Source organism: Nymphaea colorata, chromosome 5 (genome assembly GCF_008831285.2).
Source record: "Nymphaea colorata isolate Beijing-Zhang1983 chromosome 5, ASM883128v2, whole genome shotgun sequence".
NCBI lineage: Eukaryota > Viridiplantae > Streptophyta > Magnoliopsida > Nymphaeales > Nymphaeaceae > Nymphaea > Nymphaea colorata.
In genome coordinates this window covers 12441221-12455577 of record NC_045142.1, presented here as the reverse complement: position 1 = coordinate 12455577, position 14357 = coordinate 12441221, and the positions used below count along the sequence as shown (strand labels likewise).

Here is a 14357-nt window from a genome sequence, read left to right as displayed (position 1 = left end):
TGGTAGAACAGGACAAAGACATCTCTGCCGTCATATTTTTGCTGTGCAGATATTCTGAAAGCAACAGTTCATTGAAAAACAAGGATAGGTATGCACCAATTCTCACTCTTTACTTAAACAGCCAGTACAAATTGTAATGATATAAAATAATTCTCACACTATAAACATACTTAACTTTAAGCTCCAAAGGTGTAGGATGCTCTATCAACTCCCATGGCCGCTGTGTCGATCGGTGAACTATTCTTTTAGACCACATTGGTTCCGAAGCAACCAATAAAGTCCAGGAAGAAGAGTGCTACATCCTCTTTTCCAAGCAGTGAACGTCATAAACTCCCCACTCACTGGTAAACAAAGGAAAAAAACATATTTAACTTCAAACGTTCAAAGTAATTAGTCAATTACACAAGTTTAAATACCCAATTAAAAGGCGCACACTAGAACTTAAAAAACACTATACACTCGTAACTTCTCTTGCTCAAGAGTCTTCGCACCAATGCTTCATGCACCCGTTGCACACTACAGATACCAAAGCATCAACCAAGGATAACAAACCTAGTTAACAAGAAAATAAAGTCAGAATCTAGGACAATGAATAGAAGAAAATATATGACATTGCAAATTCTTCTTAAGCTGCCGACAGACACTACAACATATTTGAAAACTACCAACAGCCAATGACGTTGGCAAAAATATAGAATAGCCGTCACTAGTTTAATTGCCAACGGATTATGGGTCGTCCGTAAAAGTTTTGTGGGGAATTGTTTTACCGTTGACCACAGCTGTTGGGAGTAATCTATATCAGTCCCAACAATTTTAGGCACAGGTAATGGTACCATGCAATGCCCACACCTACAGCTGTTGGCAATTACTTTTTTCCCCAACATATTCGAAAAGTTGGGAATTAAAATCTTTCCCTACCGTGTTGGCCGTCTAGAAGTATGAATGTTATCCCTGTGTTTCAACAGTTGGAAAAAAGTTTGTTTTTCACAACATTCTCAGCCGTTGGGAAATCGTTTAGTCCCTTCCAGTAGTAGAAATTGGGATTTATGTCTTGGCGCCTGAGGAAATTAGACTATATATATATATATATATATATATATATATATATATATATATATATATATATATATATATATATATATATATATATATATATATATATATATATATATATATGACAATAGGACATTGAAATTTATATTAATAAAATTGAATGAGAAATTGTAGTACACATGACCCAGCTGTATCCTCTTATCAAATAAGAATAATACATAACTTTAATATACAAAGGACAAATACATTCTTGAACCCGTACCCCGTGAAGCATCTCATGTAGGAGCATCTCCCACCTCTTCTATCACATGACAACAATTTGAGGATGTCTTCCCATCAATTGCATATGAACATTTATATCCATAATATTATGAACATTTGAGACATGTGATGGGTAGGATCTTCTTCCACTAGATGAACCAGTCAATGCCCCCTGTTGTTTTTGAGCTCATTTGACCTCCCGTACTGGTGGATGAAGGGGGTAATTGCTCTTCAAGCGCATCACGAGCAGGAGAGCTGGCAGTTGTAATACTTTCTAATTTCATTTCCTGATATGAACATCAAATATAAGATAGAGTAAATAGCTATGGCAGAAGACAAGCAGTGGATGAACATACTAAGTTACTAACTCATACATGAGCAACAATCTCTATATCTACTTTTCCAATAAGTACCTTGTCATAATGTACCGCCCACACCTAAATCAACACCTATGTCATATTCACATACTACCTGTTACCGATAAATTAATGACATATTGCCAACATAGAAAGGAATATTAAACCAAAATGGCAGGTTGTTGGTATACTTCGAATAGCCAAACAAGATGTAGCCCAATTTTTTCCCAATTTGACATCTTGTTGATTTCATCATATGTAGGCTCCTTACCAAACATGACTAAGAGGGACATGGTGGATGAGATTGCAATCCAATGTCAGTTGCTATGGAACTGCTCATTTTTCCATGTGAGCACAGCCTGTGATTGCAATGACTCTTTTTTATCATTAAGAAAAAAATAAAGCGGAATGTGCCAAACGTGTCTTCTTTTGCATAATTTCATAAACTAAATTTATCATGTAGACTCACTTTTTTTATTGGAAACCCTTTTTAAAAGTTATCCTTTCTTCAAGTTTCCTCTATGGCATGAAAAAAAAAAGATGTGCCCAGATACAACCCATTAAAACTTCCTTATTTCAATAGAGGCTAACGGTGACAAGAAAGAAGATAGAAAACAAAACAATAATTAGAACCGATATTTGTGCATAATTCAACACATTTTTCATGAAACCTGACCTAAAGACAGAGACACATCGAATCAAACCTGTCTAAGAGTAAACATGACATTGTAGCTCCCAAAATTTCATTCGCCACCAAAAGTCAGCTATGACACACAAGGGAGTTTATACCCCATGCATTAGTCAACTTCTTTATTCTCTACTTCGGTATTGATTTTTCACTGTTAATAACCCTACTGCTATTTCTAAAGTTGAAACTGTGCAAGAGAGCAAGACAAAGAAAATAAAATACTAACCAAAATTGTTTAATATACAACACATCAGGGAAGAAATGGAGCAGTTACCTTGTTCCTAGCAGTTCCATGCTACTAGGGACAAAGACCATGTCAGTAATATACTCTTCATGAGCAGTAAAAGATTTTTAGCAAGTGTTTTGCCGAGTATCCCATACCTAAATAATGACTAGTTTTAAGAACAAAGAGAGCCATCGACATGTCCAATGGAGGAGATTTCAGGTAAGAACCAATATCTTCTATTTTCCTAGCAAATAAGCTTTGTATTGATATGTCATTCTTTGGCCTAGCAGAATCATTTTTGCTCCATTTTTCATCATCTAAAAATATTCTAACACCTTTTCTATCAGCCAAACACATCAGTTCATTAGCATTTTTATCATGTCCTACAAAACTGCAAACAAATAGTTAATCAAATTGACCAAAACCTACCATCAATAATATTAGAAGCTTTAGTGTTTCCACCTTTTGGAGAAGAGGCCAGTGTATTGTTTTCAATGAGGCTCATAATGATGAAAACCTGTCATGTATGAGCACATATAGAGATAACAAGAAATTATGGAAAATAATTAAAATTTGCAAACATCAACAATCTCTCATATAAACCAAAAATATGAGTTCTAGTTGTTCTTTAGTTGTTCTTATTACATGAAACAAAATCATGTGCACAAAAAAACAACTAATCAACATAAGAAGGAAAGTAAATCCACAAAAAAACATTAATGTTCTCGCTAGGTTCTTCTATTTTAATAAGAGAACTTGCATCATGTGCTTTCATCCATTTTCTTGGTCATACACAATCATCATCATCATCTTCAGAATCTAGTACTATTTGTAATAATTCATCATTTTGTATTACTTTTAGGGAGAACATTTGATAGTACTCAGTGTCACGAACGACATCTAGTGATGGTAGATCATCTTGTTCTTTAATGTTAGATATGATCATTGACAAAGGTAGATCATATTGGTCATCAGTGTCAGGAACAATGTCTAGTAATGGCACATCCACAACATATTGATTTGAATCTTTCATTTCTCCAATCATTATGAAATCTAATAAGGTGAAGAGAAAACATGAGTACTATGAATGAACAAAAATAAAAATAAATGAGTTATTATGAATGGTATTATGCATTTAACTATTTGAAAGTAATGACTTACCAATGAAAGACAATATTCCTCATCTATTTCACCCTTATTATGCCCTTGCTCATGTATGTCAATGTCATCCCCATCTATGTTTATCCTGATCCAGTCATGGTTAGAACTATCCGTTGACATATATGGGAATTACACTCAAATTGTATCCATCATTTTGTTGGGAATGATGTGGCATATTGTATAAATCTCTAGGAATCTATAAAAAACAGTGTTCCAGTCATAGTCGACTGGATCTAGCAAACTTGGTTCACTTGAGGAGCTAATGTAAATGGTTCATCTTCCATACAAGTGTACTTTGAATTCACCATTGTGAATCCAAATTCATCTTTTTTGGTGCTACGACTAAGTGGTGAGAATACATCAAACCACTTTCATTTGAACATAACAAACCTAATGTGTTCAAAAGACTCTATCTCAGTAATATCTTAAAAAATGCAATAATATGACACTTATCTTAACTAAGGATTTGCATTTTGTCTATTCAAATAATGATACAACCATGCACAAACAACAACAACACTATTTTGTGTTTTTCTCTTCTTCTCTTTCTCTTTTGTGTGGAATCTAAATCCATTGACAATGAATCCCATGTACATTTTTTTCATCTTCAATGGTCCTTGAGACAACTACCTAATTTCTTTTGATACTTCTCTTCAATTCTCTCGTTCATAATGAATCTACAGGAACATGATAATTGTTATTATTCAATAGATTTATGAAGTAATAGTTGTGTATGTGATAATTTAACAACAAGATACCACAACAACTTCCATGTTCTCTGAACCATTTTGGAAACTCTTCTTTGTAAGCTATCTCTACACTATGTCACCTTTTACATTTATGTGAAAACATTTCACGGTGGCATCTATGGGAAAGGAAAAAAAAGTTAAAATAGTTTTCTTTAAATTAATGAAAAGAATATAGTATCATCTAATTTGAAAGCAATTTTATTTGTTGTGACTAGGGGATGTTTGAATAGAACATATAGGTGTGCCTGCTTCAATGTGGCATCATCAATAATGACCAAATCTTTTTCTTTTTTCTAAAGGTTGTCTCTTTTTTAATAACGTAGATGACCCATTGCTGTCTTCATATTCATCATATTTATTGCATGCAAGACGATTTAACTTAATTTCGACATCATCTTAATATTCAAAACAAGATGTCAAACATTCATTGAACACTTTGGATGACTTTTATTACACACATGTGACTTAAGGGTGTGTTTGATTGCAAGGAAGAATTTAACATGGTAAATTTACCACGGTAAATTTTTCTAGAAAAAAATACAGGATGAAATTTAACCCTCTTCCGATTTGAGGCCCTTTTTTATTACAGGGAAGTTTTTTGCACAGTAAATTTAACTGTGTTTGATGTACATGGTAAAAATTAATAGAGATTTTTTTCTTGACCGTTAAAAATTGTTGTGTTATTGGCTCTCCTCCAATTTCACGTGAATATAAATTGAAACGATTTTTTTCCTAACCGTTAAAAATTATTGTGTTATTGGTTCTCCTCCAATTTCATGTGAATATAAATTGAAACGGCCTCTAACTAATGAAAGAGTGACCTTGAGCATAAGTCGATGGCTATAGTAGAAACCCAAAACAGAGAATGCTACCAGCTGCTTCTCACAATCTACAATTTCTAGAAAATCTATAGGTCCTTCACTGCACTTTTCAAGTTTATTGTCATTTGGCAACGCTCGACACTGAAAAATCTTTGTAATTGTTAATCACCATCCAGAACTTGGAACCAGGAAATAGCTCTTCCGTTTTCGAGCCATTTCCCTTTGCCTACCAATAAATAAGCCAAAGCAGAAGGAATTTAACTGAACATCGCCATTTTGGTCTAGCTAGTTATTTCTACTCCTTTACGCATAGCAAATTAATAGCATTGCTGCTATGACTTTCAACACTAAGACTTGACCTGCATCTCCAACTCAAAGAGGCGCTCATATAGGAGAGGATGGATCAACAACCCAGACAGATCATCTTAACATGTCTGAACAAAGATCTGTGCAAAAAAAGGTAGTCTTTTTCATGACTGTCCCATTACCCCTCTTCCTCCATTACCAAGTACCACCATGTCTCTTTTTAACATTGGCAGAAGGACCAAAATGGCGATGTTCCTCTGACGATGACTCCTCCTGCATCTCTCCCAAAGGCAAAGGCGTGCTCTCCAACTTGATAAAGTTCCTCCTCGTTCCTCTCTTCCTCAAGCTCTTCCAGACCTTCACTCAGATCCTCACCTCTTCCTCCTCTCCAAAGAAGCCCTCTTCCACCACAAGCACTGCTGGCAGCCTATCCGAGATCTCCCACCACTCTACGACGGAGGTGCTCAAGAACTTTGAGGACTAGCACATTGAAGACAACAAATGAATGAGAGAGAGAGAGAGAAGGGGAGACGCAGTGGAACGATTAGGGTTGAAAGCCTGGAGCACCTTTCTTCCGCAGGTTAGGGCGTTGCAGTTGAAGAAAAAGGGGAGACGTAGTGGAACGATTAGGGCTGGAAGCCTAGAGCACCTTTCTTCCGCAGGTCAGGGTGTTGAAGTTGAAGAAGAAGGGGAGACGCAGTGGAAGAGCCTGTGAGAGGGGAAGAAGCGCTGAAAGGAACGAGAGAGCGTAACGGCTCTCAAAAATATCTCTCCAAAAAAGTCCGACCTCAAGAGGTCAGACTTTTTTGCAGGTTAAAATCTCCACGGTCATACCATTTTTGCAGGGTAAATTTATTGACGTTTGATGCACTCACCACCTAACATTGTAAATTTTTACCTCTCGTACCATTTTCAACCGATGCACAGGATTTTTCCTGTGCATCAAACGCAGCCTAAGTGTCATAAGACACCTGTAACATGAACGTATGAAGTGTATATATTATATTATTAGAAATAGAATAAACAATCTATCATGTTCACTTGACACTCATTTACCTTTTATTCAGATACATCCGACGATATTGCACATGTCATCTTAAATTTGCTTCTTGAGCCAAATGGCTTGGTAGATGCACCATAATATAAAAGAAAAATAAGATAGAAAAATTTTCTCAAGTTTGCGAAGTATAATACTAATTTTTTTATCTAATTGCTAGAAGTCATTTTCACTCACTACTTTTGAACATAACTTCTTGCAAAATCTACAAAACTCAACCAATACCAAGCCAACATCTTTCAACAGTAATTTTCTAATTGCCAATAGAAGAAAGTGATGCATTAGAATATGGCAATCATGACTATTGAGACCCACTAATTTCATTTCTTTCATTTGCACACATCTTGAGATATTTGATGCAAAACCATCAAGAGCTTTTAACTTTTTCAAAACTCCACAAAAGATTTTTTTCTCATCTCTCATCATTGAGAAGCAAGCAGGTAGTATATGAGCTTTATTGCAATTAGAAATATTGATTAGATGAAGTGCATGTCTAATGTTCATATCTTGCAAATCTAATATAGTCTTGTAAGAATACTTAGTCCTCCCTTCTACATTCAACAACGTATACAAAATGTTATCACAAACATTCTTCTCAATATGCATGACATCTAAATTGTGTTGTAATTCATTGTGTTGCTAATATGACAACTCAACAAATATACTTTCTTCCAATTTAATGACATTGTTGACAGTTGAACTCTGTTGTTGTTTTTTCCAAATATATTTGTGGTCTATTACACTTCTAAATAATCCAAAAGTGGTTATTGGAGCATCTCGAGATTCAAAATCTTCATCAAATGAATGTCTAGCAAATCAGTACATGTGATCAAATGGTAAAAATCGATGATAACCCATATAACAAAATTTTCAGCTATTCTTCAGCCAAACAGGGTTGCTCTCGGTTCGACAATGGGGGCAAGCAAATCTACATTGGTACTCCACCTTGATAAATTAGTATATGCAAGAAAATCATTAATTGTCCAAAGAAAAGCAACACACATCTTGAATGTTTTTTTTTAAGCATCATATGTGTTCACTTCATTGTACAACTCTTGCAATTCTTCAATGAGAAGTTGTAAATATACGTCTATATCATTTCTAGTACAAGATGGACCAGCAATTAACAAACTTAATATCATATATGGTTGCTGTTAAGACACCAGATGACAAAGGAAAGAAAGTGAGAAAGAATTAATGTCTATAAATCTATAAAAGAAAGAAACTGTGTATTCCAAAATTATAACCCTAGAACCGTTGAGTCTTGTACATCTATAAAAACATAATGGAACCTCAACTCAGCAAGCAAGCTGTGATTAGAGAAGATGATGTGGGTGTATATCGAACCTCTATAAACATCTTTTCAAAAACTCTTTGTTTCTCTATGTTCTAGTAGTTGCTTCATAACCATCCATGGGGGTAAATTACAGACAATGAGAACCACTGGCCATGTGCTATGACTTATAGTAATTGTTCTCAATTGATTGAAACCATCAACCAGGCCTTACATTATGAGGGTCACCATCAAATATGCTTCATTATTCGTTCATATGGGAGTTATTATTTGCATTTCAGATATATCAAAGGAACGATAAACAAGAGAGTATTTTTCGCTTCTTCTTCTTGCCTTGATTTAATTGCTTATACTAATGTTGATTAAGGAAGAGATCTAAATAATAGACATTCAACCACTAGATTTGACATTTTTTTAGGAGAATCACTCATTTCATGGAAGTACAAGAAGCAACAGAAGGTTTCTCTTTCCTCTATAGAAGTTGAATGGCGTGTCATGGCCTCTACAACCATGGAAATCATCTGGCTACGTTAAATGCTTATTAAAATGGGAATGGAAATTGAAGAACCTACTAAGTTGTACTGTGATAACAAAAGTTCTAATTTATTGTACTAAGAATCATATATTTCATGAATGTACCAAGCATATATAAATGGATTGCCATTATGTGTGTTAAGAATTTCTGAAGAAAACTACCAAGCTTCCCTATGTTCCTTATGAATTCCAGCTGGCTGATTTCTTTAATAAACTTGTATGTTCACTCAGATTTAATTTTTTTTAGACAAAATTTTGGTAATAGCACCATAAGTTTGAGGGGAGGTGTTAAGAGATATAGTATTTGCATTAAATACATATGCATATGTTACCTATTTTTCATGTATGTATATGTACATATGTGACTATAGATAATATATGTTCATATGTTTTTAGTGTGAGTACTTGAAGTATAGGAATTAATGTAAATTTTAGCTTTTTATTTTAGTTTTTTATTATTTTGTGTAATAGGCTGTTGGCTAGTTCCAACGGCTCCTATAGGAGCAGTTGGTACTAGTCCAATGGCGCTCGTCCTTGCTGCTTTTTCCTTTTTGCTAATTCCTTTTTGTATTCATTGTAAGCATTTGCAGCAGTTCAGCAATTCAATAAGATATTCTTCTTCTTCCTTGTGGCCTTAGTGCTAAGTGATGGTTCTTGTGACTGTTACAGTCACTTTTCACCCTCAAACCTGGTTGCTTGTCAATTGCCATGATCAAAAGCATGGAGTTTCATGTCTCAAAGAGCTATGTGACTCAGATTAGACTTGTGACCATTTTATAGATGATCACTAGAAATGTTTGGCAATGTTGTTTGGCTAGTAAAGAACAATAACAAGTGGTTACCAATTTCGAGATTTAGTTAGAGATGGAAACAACAGCCTTTGCTTCCACTCTAAAATTGGAATGGTTCACAAAATGTTCCAGCTTAGTCAATAGAGGAAGTGTAGGGGAGGACTTCACCATGGCATTCAAGCCCATTTCAGCTTCTTTGCATACAAACCCGCTTGTCTTGGGAAGCCTTCAGCAAGAGTTGCAGTAGTTGGAAAGAAGAAATAGGTAATCAGATACCACAGCAATCTCTAAACAAAGTTTGTAATGACCATAATTTTTAAGGCCAATTTTTTCTCCAAAACATTTTAATTTAAAATTAAAGCATTCCAGAAAAACCCTTCCAACCTCTAATTTCTAAAATCATTGGGCATTGTTACTAAATAACTCCAAACAAACAACATTAAATGATGATTTAAATTAAACCATCAAATAGATCTTTCACAAATATGAAGAGTACAAAAGTCATTTAAAAATTTGTAAATCGCACAATTCACAATTTGACATAGATCAGTAGTGCACTGCCAGATCATTACATAATGCAGCTGCCTCATCACCACCTCATATGTGTGCTTATTTCTTTCTCTATGTTTGGTTTCCACTTAACATCATTATTATATTATTTGTTCTAGATTATTATACACAGTAAAAACTATTGAAGAAGTACAGAGGCAAGAAGAAAACCACGATGAAAACAATGATGACAGATATACGTGTTCGTGCGGGTGGGTGAATTTGTCGTTTCTTGTTTCTTTTTTTTTTAATGAACTCTACCCGACGAGATACTCTTCAGCTTTCAGGCAGAGGCATCCAATAAGTCCCATGCTGCCATTATATCTATGTAAATCATGTTTTTACTATCATTATTCTAAGCCATAGTATGAATTTTAGTTAAGCATGTATGTGCAAAGGCACTACCGATGCATCTAAGGTATAAATGGTGGTGGCATGCGGTGGAGAGAAAATATACGTCATGCATGGTACGTTTTCCATCATGATCATCATATAAAGATGCATGCTTGAACCCATTACACATGTGCATACATCCATAACCATAATTATTAACAAATACAAATGAAAAGATTACAAGAAAATGTGAAGAGACTGCCATCATGATGCATTATCACTGTGAAATGAACAAAGGGGACGACATACCTTGAGCATGCCACCAGCGACGAAGACAACACACACTCAATGGTAAATGAATAAAACAAAGAACTCTCAAGGCACTCATCAACGGTACACGAATAAAACAAAGAACTCTCAAGGCACTCATCAACGGTACACGAATAAAACAAAGAACTCTCAAGGCACTCACCAAAAATGAATAAAAGGAAGAAAGTAGCAAAAGTTGTGTCCCTTCAACATGTTCGAAGAAATGTGATGGTTCATAATGTTTCTTTTTCTTTTTCTTATTTTTAAATTTTAAATTTCATTTCTTTTTAAGAAATCATTCTCAATATTTCTTTATAACAGCTTAATTGATTGGTTGATAAAATTCAATCAGCATGACTAAATTGAAATAAAAATAGTGGCCAGGCTTGTGACTTGATTCCATCAACACAGAAAGGGGAGAGAATACCAAGGTGTGGATGCCTTCTGACATTTTGCTTAACATTTTTTGGGTTCTTGCTTAACATTGTCATCTGGTGCTGCTGAGCATGACTTGAACATTGCTATCTTCTTACCTGGTAGCGCTGCTTTGATCTTTTTCGGATAGCAAGAGTTAATTTGATAGCCCTCAGCTCTCACTAGGTAGTGTTTCTGCAGAATATGAGAAGTCATTTCTTATATTGCTAGTATGCAACAATTCAGAGGAAGACATGTATGATCATCTGTTGAGAAGATGGTTGTTGATGCTATGGTCATCAGTCGATTTGAGAGGCTTCTTCCTCTTTCAATGAATATTACAGCTCTTCAAGGCAATTTTAGGTGTTTTTTCTATTTCTGGAGACATTTCTTCTTAGAGATTTATTGACGGTACTATTTACCAGAGCACTATTTCTTTCCTGTAAAGAACCTGCAGCTTTTAATTTTTTTTTAGGATCTTCTTTGGTAATTTGGATTCACTCTCTTAAATCAAACAAAAGCAGTTTGTTACTGAAAGGATTCATTTTAGTCCAGAGGCTTGATGGTTCCTGAACAGTCAAATCAGATGTTTTCTCCATTTTCATTGAGTTCAGAAGGTAAACAAGTTTGAAGAATCCATGTTTTGAAGCCAGATATGGCCAGCATCTCTACGCCGTAGTTTAATATGGCTACAAAAGTTGCAGATGCTACCTGATTTTCTCTTTGGCCTTGAGATTTATGATGGGGGCAGGCCAGTTTGGTATAGTAACGCTGATGGGTTGAAGTTGCAGACTCTCGTGATGCTTGATAATGGAGACTTGTAGATCAGAGAGGAAGGTGATCAAGTGGCTTGGAAGGCAAGTGATTGCCAGGCTAATATTCAAAGATGCCGCACCTCCAGTTGCTCCCATATGCCTCTCCTCTGCCTACCAATGACCTACAGCCTGAATTCAACCAGCCATACAACCAGCAGCCCCGAACCAGCCATATTCAGCCATTCTCATCAATGAACCAACAGACTTTTGGTAATGGAATACCGTAATTAACACACAATCCTCTATTTGGTAGCGGCTGAACAATTGAAACTCCATCTGCTCTTCTAAAAAAGGAAAATCAATCGGTATTTAGTAATACATTACTTGCATTAGTAATAATCAATGTGTAACACACACCATGCATCAGTATAAATCCTTGTTACTAATAATTACTACTAACACATGATTCTTTGGTAAGAAAAGCATTTTGTAACAAGGCCTTGAGTAACAGAGTTTGTAACACATCGGAGAGTCCTTTCCTAAAGGCAATGCTGCGTTAGTAAATGTCTTTTTCCTTGTAGGTGCAGGCAAGGCGACCCACTAGATAATCATGCATCGCACCTACTTAAAGTCGATGGTCATCATACTGACGAAGTTCGATGCAGCTTGCTTGCAGCAGTTTTTAGTTAACTCTCTGGTTGTCACTGGCCTTTTGCAATTGCCTACATGTCATTCTTCATTTTTACTTTTCAATGGGCAAAATTAATTGCCCAATTGATGCCTCATTCTCTCTATTCATTCATATATCAGATAATCTTGGTTGTCCTTCAAATCAACCTTTGCTTTGAGCCGGAAGAGGGCCAACTTGATTTGAAATGGCAGCTGATTTAGGTCTCCTTTCTGAATCCATTTATGTTGTATCAAAAAGGTGCCAATTCAATCTGAATTGTCCGATTCAAACTGATTTTCATATCAATGCAAGAAGCTCCATAGTTTAACGGTCATTATGGTTGCATCATTATAAGTCCATCACTTAATCAAAAAAGCTGGAAATTGGAGAATGGCTCAGCCAATCCTTACAAGTGAAAGCATCGATGCCTCAGTGAAGAAAAGAGGTAGTAGGGTGCATTGATGTCTCAAATGATGAATTGATAGAATTGGGTATGAGATATGAGAGGGCAAGAGAGGGATCGAGAGAGCAAGAGGGGTCTGAACTAACAAAAGAACTTTCCCTGGGTCGGAACCCTTGTCCATAGTCCATGATCGTTATCGTGGATCTCTCTCTCTCTCTCTCTCTTATATATATATATATATATATAGACACACACTCACACACACGTGTGTGTGTGAAATTTCATGTTTTGGACGTCAGTGAAAATTGACTTTCACCGACAGCCACTGAACCACGCATTGGTGATTTCATGTTTTTTGTAATGTTGTGTGTGAAATGTTTTCCTCTATTTCTTTAGCGACGGAAATACAGATTGTTCAGGTCCTGTATCAAACTGCTCATAAGCAAGTGGATGAAATATTCCAGATAATGCGAATTACCTGGCACGTGAGTGAAAATTGACTTCCACCGACAGCCAATGAACCACGCGTTGGTGATTTCATGTTTTTTTGTAATGTTGTGTGTGAAATGTTTTCCTCTATTTGTTTAGCAACGGAAATACAGATTGTTCAGGTCCTGTATCAAACTGCTCACGAGCAAGTGGATGAAATATTCCAGATAATGCGAATTGCCTGACCATCTTTCAAAATTTCTTAATTCTCATGATTGTTTCCTCGTGCCACTGGTCAAGAATTGATGATTAGTGGTGATCAATGATGTAAACAATGCTTGATAGAAAGAACGATTTTTTGAGTTCGTGCTCTTTCTCTCTCATGTACATATAAGCTTTCTAAAAGAAATATAACATAAACCATGGTTCAGCTGCTGTTGCTGTATCCAGAAAAGAAAACCTTGGATAAAAGTTTTTAGCAACAGCAGCCGCAACAATGGTTGACATTATCTTTGCCACAATTGATAACTTTGCTGAAGGCTTGTAATGATATTTTTCCGTCCTATATTATGCCGCAGCTAAAATGTGAAGTTGGGACTCAATTGCATTAAGAATTAAACAAAATCAAAGATGTTTTCGTAATTGTAATTGTTTACTCCTTGATTGATAGGTATAAATACCTAAAATCTCACGTAGGCCACAATGATTGATATCTGCATAACTATATGCGTCTCCCGCAAACCTAACTATGAGCTATAATCCAAGCCAATTCAGAGCTAAAATATGCACATGCTTTTCTAAATAAAATCTTTCAGGGCAAAAAAGCTTGGGTAAATGGTTCCGGTCTTAATGGAATCCTGTTGACCTCTCACAAGGCGCATTTTTCCTTGTCGGTACTTGAGTTTTTCTAGCATGAACAACTCAAGGTTCAGTATCACATTTAAATATCAATTAGCACTGTCGAAACGATACTTGAGTTTTTCTAGCATGAACAACTCAAGGTTCAGTATCACATTTAAATATCAATTAGCACTGTCGAAACGATACTTGAGTTTTTCTAGCATGCACAACTCATGTTTCGTATCACATTTAAATAGTATTTGGCATTGTTGAAAAGAAACAGTATCATTTTTACAGTTTAGTTTCCAAAACCATTTCTAGCTTGCTACTTACATTCAAAATCATGTTAAGTTATTCT

The 14357-nt window shown here is 35.5% G+C and overlaps 1 long non-coding RNA gene across 1 annotated transcript; it reads right to left on the bottom strand.

Annotated features, from left to right (window-relative positions):
• Nucleotides 1-1232: 1232 nt before the first annotated feature.
• Nucleotides 1233-11969, bottom strand: LOC116254774 (uncharacterized). Its single transcript, XR_004172756.2, has 3 exons — nucleotides 11614-11969; nucleotides 3014-11097; nucleotides 1233-1601 (listed from the first exon to the last, which is right to left on the bottom strand). It is a non-coding gene; the product is annotated as an uncharacterized LOC116254774 (long non-coding RNA).
• Nucleotides 11970-14357: the final 2388 nt, after the last annotated feature.